The 7,076-nt window shown below is 37.1% G+C and overlaps 1 protein-coding gene across 1 annotated transcript in view; it reads right to left on the bottom strand.

Annotated features, from left to right (window-relative positions):
* LOC106875831 (uncharacterized) overlaps nucleotides 1-5,762 on the bottom strand; it is a 7,666-nt gene extending 1,904 nt beyond the window's left edge. Inside the window, exon 1 of the mRNA XM_052970400.1 lies at nucleotides 5,709-5,762. The gene's annotated coding sequence lies outside the window, so the exon portion shown is untranslated. The remainder of the gene's footprint in view (nucleotides 1-5,708) is intronic.
* Between the last annotated feature and the right edge of the window lie 1,314 nt (nucleotides 5,763-7,076).

The raw sequence follows: 7,076 nt of genomic DNA, 5'->3' as shown, positions 1-7,076 counted from the left end.
TACATACATACATACATACATACATACATACATGTATGTATGTATACACACATATACACACACATACAAAAAAGAAAACACCAACAGATGAAGTTGGTTATAATGTGACCGATAGGTTAAAAGAATATTGGTGAAACTTAAAAATTAAAACAGTCACCAAATAAAAACACAACCGAACATATATCGTTGTATGGGACCACGATGAAATAACATGCTCTGGAAATTAGCTGCCCATGGATACCAGTGCGGTTAGTAAAATACAAGAGAAAGAGGACGTCTATGAATCATTGATAAGGGATTTGCAAATCCAATACCCAAGGTATACTTTCAGCTTTATATTTATTATTATTGGAGCAATAATTTATGTACCAATCCATCTAGAGCAAAGTTTGGCTCAACTTAGTTCTCGGGGAGAGAACACAACTTCTTCATACCCTACAAATGATCACAACATCTGGGACTATGACATTTTTATAAAACCTTCTTAAAATTTAAAGATAATGAACAAAACAAGACGCTTTCCTTCACAACTTTGCGACCAAGCAAGTGGCCGGTCAGAATTAACTCAAAATTAAAAAAGAGAAAGGGAACATACATGCACAAAATTGCAAACATGATGGCTGTCCCTTCGCAGACGAGTATGACCATCACTGAGAAATTATCTTATCCTAGATACTTAGGACAATGGCTGTCAGCAAGTACTCGCGCTGAAATCAAAAGTGAATAAATAACAGAGCTAAGATTCTACAAAAGCCAGAAACAAGCATGAACAAGATCACCGGCCTCGCAATAAGACGCTTGTTATTTTAGGAATTTACTTCTCCTAGAAAGAGGTCTAAGCAAAGACTAAGGTATTTCAATCTTCATACTGTTGGATGGCCGTTGACTCTTGAGTTCATCTGTTCTTTGTGTAATTTTGTTTTTCGTTCTGCAAGATATCCAAGTAGTCGGCGACGACCAGACCATGACACAGGTTGTAGTGAGTTACGTTTCCAGTCGTATTAAAAGTAACCTGACATATACATATTTTTAACTGGCACTCCGTCGGTTACAACGGCACAGGCTGCAGCTGGTCCGAAGGCAACAGCCTACTCGGAAAATTAACGTGCAAGTCACTGAGCACACCATGGACACGCGTATCTCTAACATTGTTCTCGGAGAAACTCAGCGTGACACAGAATATGGCAAAGCTGGACCTTTGAAATACAGCTGGCTTTGAAATACAAGTGGTTCCTTAGAAATACAGCTGGCCCTTTGAAATACTACACATTTTTGCCAACTGGGTGGACTAGGGTAACGTGAAATAGAGTGTCCTGATCAAGGACACAACGCACCGCCAGGTATCGAACTCACGATCTTACGATCGTAAGGTTGCAAGTTCAACACCTGGTGATACTAAACGAGTCACTCCCCTTTTTCTATCTGCAATTGAGATAACAGCAGCTGTTTTACCATTTTACTTTTTTACTTGTTTCAGCCATTTGACAGCGGCCATGTGGGACACTGCCTTTTAGTTGAATTAGTCGAACCCAGGACTTATTCTATCGGGCTCTTTTGCTGAACCACTGTTACGGGGACGTAAACACACCAACATCGGTTGTCAAGCGATGGTGAGGGAGAAACACAGACACACAAATACTTTTATATATATATACTTTTATATATATATAGCCCGAGGCTATAGTAGAAGACACTTGCCCAACGTGCTTCGCAGTGGGACTGAACCCGGAACCATGTGGTTGTGAAGCAAGCTTCTTACTACACAGCCACCCCTGCGCCTGTGTTTGTTTACATTTGTCTGAAATCTTTTGTTTTAACAAGTTTTTTTAACTGACACATAGAAGATATTTAAGGCTATAGCTGTTTCTTTCTATGAGCAACAAAAGCTATAAAAACGTTGCTAGAACTATTAGGTTGGTCGATATGCCAGTTTATAGTATTTAATATTCACTAACTATAAGGCGGCGAGCTGGCAGAAACGTTAGCACGCCGGGCGAAATGCTTAGCGGTATTTCGTCTGCCTTTACGTTCTGAGTTCAAATTCTGCCGAGGTCGACTTTGCCTTTCATCCTTTCGGGGCCGATAAATTAAGTACCAGTTACGCACTGGGTCGATATAATCGACTTAATCCGTTTGTCTGTCCTTGTTTGTCCCCTCTGAGTGTAGCCCCTTGTGGGCAGTAAAGAAATTAGAAACGTTAGCACGCCAGGCGAAATGCTTAGCAGTATTTCGTCTGTCGTTACGTTCTGAGTTCAAATTCCGCCGAGGTCGACTTTGCCTTTCATCCTTTCGGTGTCGATAAATTAAGTACCAGTTGCGTATTAGGGTCGATCTAATGGACTGACCCTCTCCCCATAAATTTTGAGCCTTGTGCCAAGAGTAGAAAAGAATATTTACTATCTATTGCTTGCTACTTTCATACATTTAGTTTCCAGCGTAAAATACGAGTGATAAGCAAATCAGTTCCATTAGATTCAAACTCAATACAAAAAACAAATAATCTGCACAAAATTCTTCACCATTTTCTATCTTTTTTCCTCTGTTACTTGTTTCAGTCACTAGACTGCAGGCATGCTGGGATACCACCTTCACGAATTTTAAGTCGAACGAATCGACCAAAGTACTTATTTTAAAACCTGATAATATTTTCTCGGTCTTTTTTCCCGAACCGATAGCTTAGAAGAACTTAAATACACTGACGCCGTTTGTCAAGCGGTGGTGGGTGACAAACACAGACACACACACACACACACACTTTCGTTTGGCCCTATTCTGTTTATTGTTTTGTCCCTCGTCCGTTTACTATCAGTCTCGTCTCGAACCCGTCTCGTCTTGTTATGCTTTTGTCCAATTCCCGGCAAGTTTCTTGCCGCTGCTTCCAGAGTGGAAGCAATATTATCGATAATGGCAGAAATTGCGCTTTGACCCTCTGGCCGATAACTGAAGAGGAATTAGTGACCTTCTGTGTATTTAGTATATATTCATATGGGATCTTTCTGATTTGGCGGACACCATTTTTTATTTAGTGTGTTTTCTACCGAAACACTTTAAAACTTCGTATACTTGTATATTTTGTCTTATAGAACAGAGAACAAATTTTATATTCGAAGTTATTTCATATTAAAAGTTGTTGTATTTCGGTAATTTCAACCAATCACTGACGTCTATTGAGGTGAAAACAATTACTGCTGTGGATTGTCAACAAGACGTTGTGGCGGTGTAATGGGATCTTTTCCCTTGAATAGAATTAGTGCCGTTGTTTGTCAACAACGACTATCGGCGGTACTGTTATTTATGACATCGTTCGTGCGTTTGTACTGGTTTTAGCTTTTGGGTTTTAGGGTTAGTGTTCGGGTTTTAGAGTTAGGGTTAGGGTTAGAGTTAGGGTTATGAGTATTTTTGCCAAATTTGGTGCAAATCTGTTCAATACACCGCCACAAATTTTTCACCAAATTTGGCAAAAATACTCATAACCCTAACCCTAACCCAAAAACCCTAACCCTAACCCTAACCCTAACCCTAACCCTAACCCTAACTCTAAAGCCCGAACGCTAACCCTAAAACCCTAAAGCTAAAACCAGTACAAACGCACGAACGGTGTCATAAATAACAGTACCGCCGATAATTGTTGTTGACAAACAACGGCACTAATTTTATTCAAGGAAAAAGATCCCATTACACCGCCACAACGTCTTGTTGACAGTAATTGTTTTCACCTCAATAGACGTCAGTGATTGGTTGAAATTACCGAAATACGACAATTTTAACACGAAATAAAATTTAAAATATAAACTTTTCTCAACAACACTAAGAGTAAAAGATGTTTTATATGACACATTCTACCAGTATCCCAAGTTTGAAAGTGTTTCGTTAAGAAAACAAGTGGCGTCCGCCAAATCAGAAAGATCCTTCATATGTTCATTTACTACACGTTTTTATGAATTATATATATACAGGTAGGCGTAGGAGTGGCTGTGTGGTAAGTAGCTTGCTTACCAACCACATGGTCCCGGGTTCAGTCCCACTGCGTGGCATCTTGGGCAAGTGTCTTCTACTATAGCCTCGGGCCGACCAAAGCCTTGTGAGTGGATTTGGTAGACAGAAACTGAAATAAGCCCGTCGTATATATGTATATACATATGTATGTGTGTATGTGTTTGTGTGTCTGTGTTTGTCCCCCCAACATCGCTTGACAACCGATGCTGGTGTGTTTATGTCCCCGTAACTTAGCGGTTCGGCAAAAGAGACCGATAGAATAAGTACTAGGCTTCTAAAGAATAAGTCCTGGGGTCGATTTGCTCGACTAAAGGCGGTGCTCCAGCATGGCCACAGTCAAAAGACTGGAACAAGTAAAAGAGTAAAAGAGTAAAAGAGTAAAAGAGGTATGTCATATTTTCAGCTTGTTGTCTTTTTATTTAATGTATGTATGTATGTATGTATGTATACGACAAGTGTCTTTCAGTTTTTATCTACCAAATCCACTCACAAGACTTTTGTCGGCCTGAGGCTACAATAGCAGACACTTGTCCAAAGTGCGAAGCATTGTGATTGAACTCGGAAACATGTAGTTGGGAAGCAAACAGGAAAGTAAATAATATTTTTGTGGTCGTATATTAATGAAGTAGTATAAAATATGCTGAATAATTTAAGTTTTCCATTTTTTAAGTACTATGGAAATGTTATCCTACATGTAAGAAATCTCTCTCTCTCTCTCTCTCTCTCGCTCTCTCTCTCTCTCTCTCTCTCTCTCTCTCTGTCTCTCGCTCTCTGTCTCTGGCTCTCTCTCTCTCTCTCTCGCCCTCTCTCTCTCTCTCTCTCTCTCTCTCTCTCTCTCTCTCTCTCTCTCTCTCTCTCTCTCTCTCTCTTTTTTCTGTCTCTGTCTCTCTCTCTCTCTCTCTCTATTTCTCTCTCTTTCTCTCTCTTCCCTTCTCTTCTCTATTGCTGAACAATTCACGATATAGAATGAAGAAAAAAATTCAAGAATCCCTTTTGAACTATGACCTATCTTTTCTCGATGACATACATCACTTCGTAAAATGTTAAATTTAGCTTAATTTATTTGTCTCATGTTATGATGTGTTGACAATTCCAAAGGATGATGAAATATGCTAAACATAGCTATCAATGAGTAGATACTTTAAGAAATTTATAATATGTAGAAAACAAATTAAATGTATATGCTCTGTACCCTTTCGTTATTTTTTACTCTAAATTCCAAACTTTGAAACTTGGCTCAACTTAGTTTAATCTAGAAGAAATTGTCCCCACTATAATAATTAGTGTCCATGAAAGCATCACGTGTTTAGATAATATCAAAATTATCTGTTAATTTGTGTGTTAAAAGTCACTAAAATGCATTATTGTTGAATAGGAATTAATTACAAACTAGCGATTATGAAATTGAGTTGAAAACAAACTAATGTAAGAGAGAAATTAATTTATGAAAGGAAACATGCATGATTAGGATGTACTGGACGTTACATTTGCAAAATGTAAAGAAGAAAATATATTCATAAAGAATTCTTGCAATTCCGCCCAATAAAAGATTAAAAGAATATGTTTTATCATTTAACATTCAAATGCAAAGAGATAGATATGAATTAACATTGAAACGATAAAATATCGAAAACATCGATCATTTACTAAATGAAGGAATTTAGCTACGCTTTGATAAATTGCTTTGTAGAATAATAATAAATTAGTCTCACCTTAACGAACAAGATTTGAAACCAGCGAAGAACAGGCAAGAACGGTTGTTCTCGAAAGCAATATTTTACAGTTGAAACTTACCACTTTATATACTTTTGTATGATAATTAACAAGGTGTGGTAATTTAATTAGTTAATTATATGAGAAGTATTTAACGAATGTATATTAAATGAATTGCGAAACAGAGTAATTTTAATTACTTTAATGGAATCAAAAAACATCTTTAGTTTGTATATATTACTAAGTATGTGGTATTTACGTATATAGTAAAAGTCATTTCAATTTCATCTGTATGATTCATCATTCTTTCTTTATTAAATGATCACCATTGCCCTGTTGCTGGAATGAAGCTATTTTCCATTGATATAACTGGTTTTGCAATTAGTGTTATCCACTTGAAATATTTCAAACCTATGCCGAAGAGACAAATAGATTATTTTCTAATTTAGTACTTACTTATTGCATACTCGGAAATAATTTCAATTATTACAACACTAAATGTTTAATTTTTAAAGAGATAAATTCTCGTATAGATATTTCATATCGGTTTATCTTTCTTCTCGACCTAGTTTCGTTCACGGAAAAAATGTTTCTGTGGCAGTTTTTACTGTTGAAATACTGACACGTTGTAGTATCCGAGTCCATAAAATATATTCCACAGTACACCTGTATATGATATCCTAAAAGTTATATTTTTATTCATCTACAAGAAGTAATAGTAGACTACCAATATAAACAACAATGTTTTTTTTTATCAAATTTTATAAAGAACAAGGCTAAAATACTAAATTTCAACTAAATCTAAGATAACTTTTTAACCACAAACATTATTTCACCGTCTTCAAAACCACAAAATATACTTTCAAACAAATTAAGGTTTCAAAGAAAAGAAAGTCAAAATATTATACAAAATATTATAGAGCATGTAATTTTATTTTTTATGTTTATTATTTTGCAGGACATCTTAAGTAGTATAATGCACATCTGTTCCAAAATACCAAACCTCTTATTATTTATCGGCGAGCTTGTAGAATCGTTAGCACGCCGGGGGAAATGCTAAGCAGTATTTCGTCTGTTGCTACATTCTGAGTTCAAATTCTGCCGAGGTCGACTTTGCCTTTCATCCTTTTGGGGGTCGATGAAATAAGTACCAGTTACGCACTGGGGTCGATGTAATTGACTATCCCCATTCCCCAAGATTTTCATGGCCTTGTGCCTAGAGTAGAAACAATTATTTATCGACGTTAAGGCGACAAGCTGGCAGAGTCGTTCGCACGTTGGACGAAATGCTTCGCGGTATTTCGCCCATCGCTAAATTCTGCTGTTAGCACACCGGAAAAATTGCGTAGCGGTATTTTGCCTGTCTT

The sequence above is a fragment of the Octopus bimaculoides genome, chromosome 1, assembly GCF_001194135.2.
Source record: "Octopus bimaculoides isolate UCB-OBI-ISO-001 chromosome 1, ASM119413v2, whole genome shotgun sequence".
NCBI classification, from domain to species: domain Eukaryota; kingdom Metazoa; phylum Mollusca; class Cephalopoda; order Octopoda; family Octopodidae; genus Octopus; species Octopus bimaculoides.
Note: the sequence above shows the minus strand (reverse complement) of the source record. Positions and strands in the feature narration are given on the sequence as shown.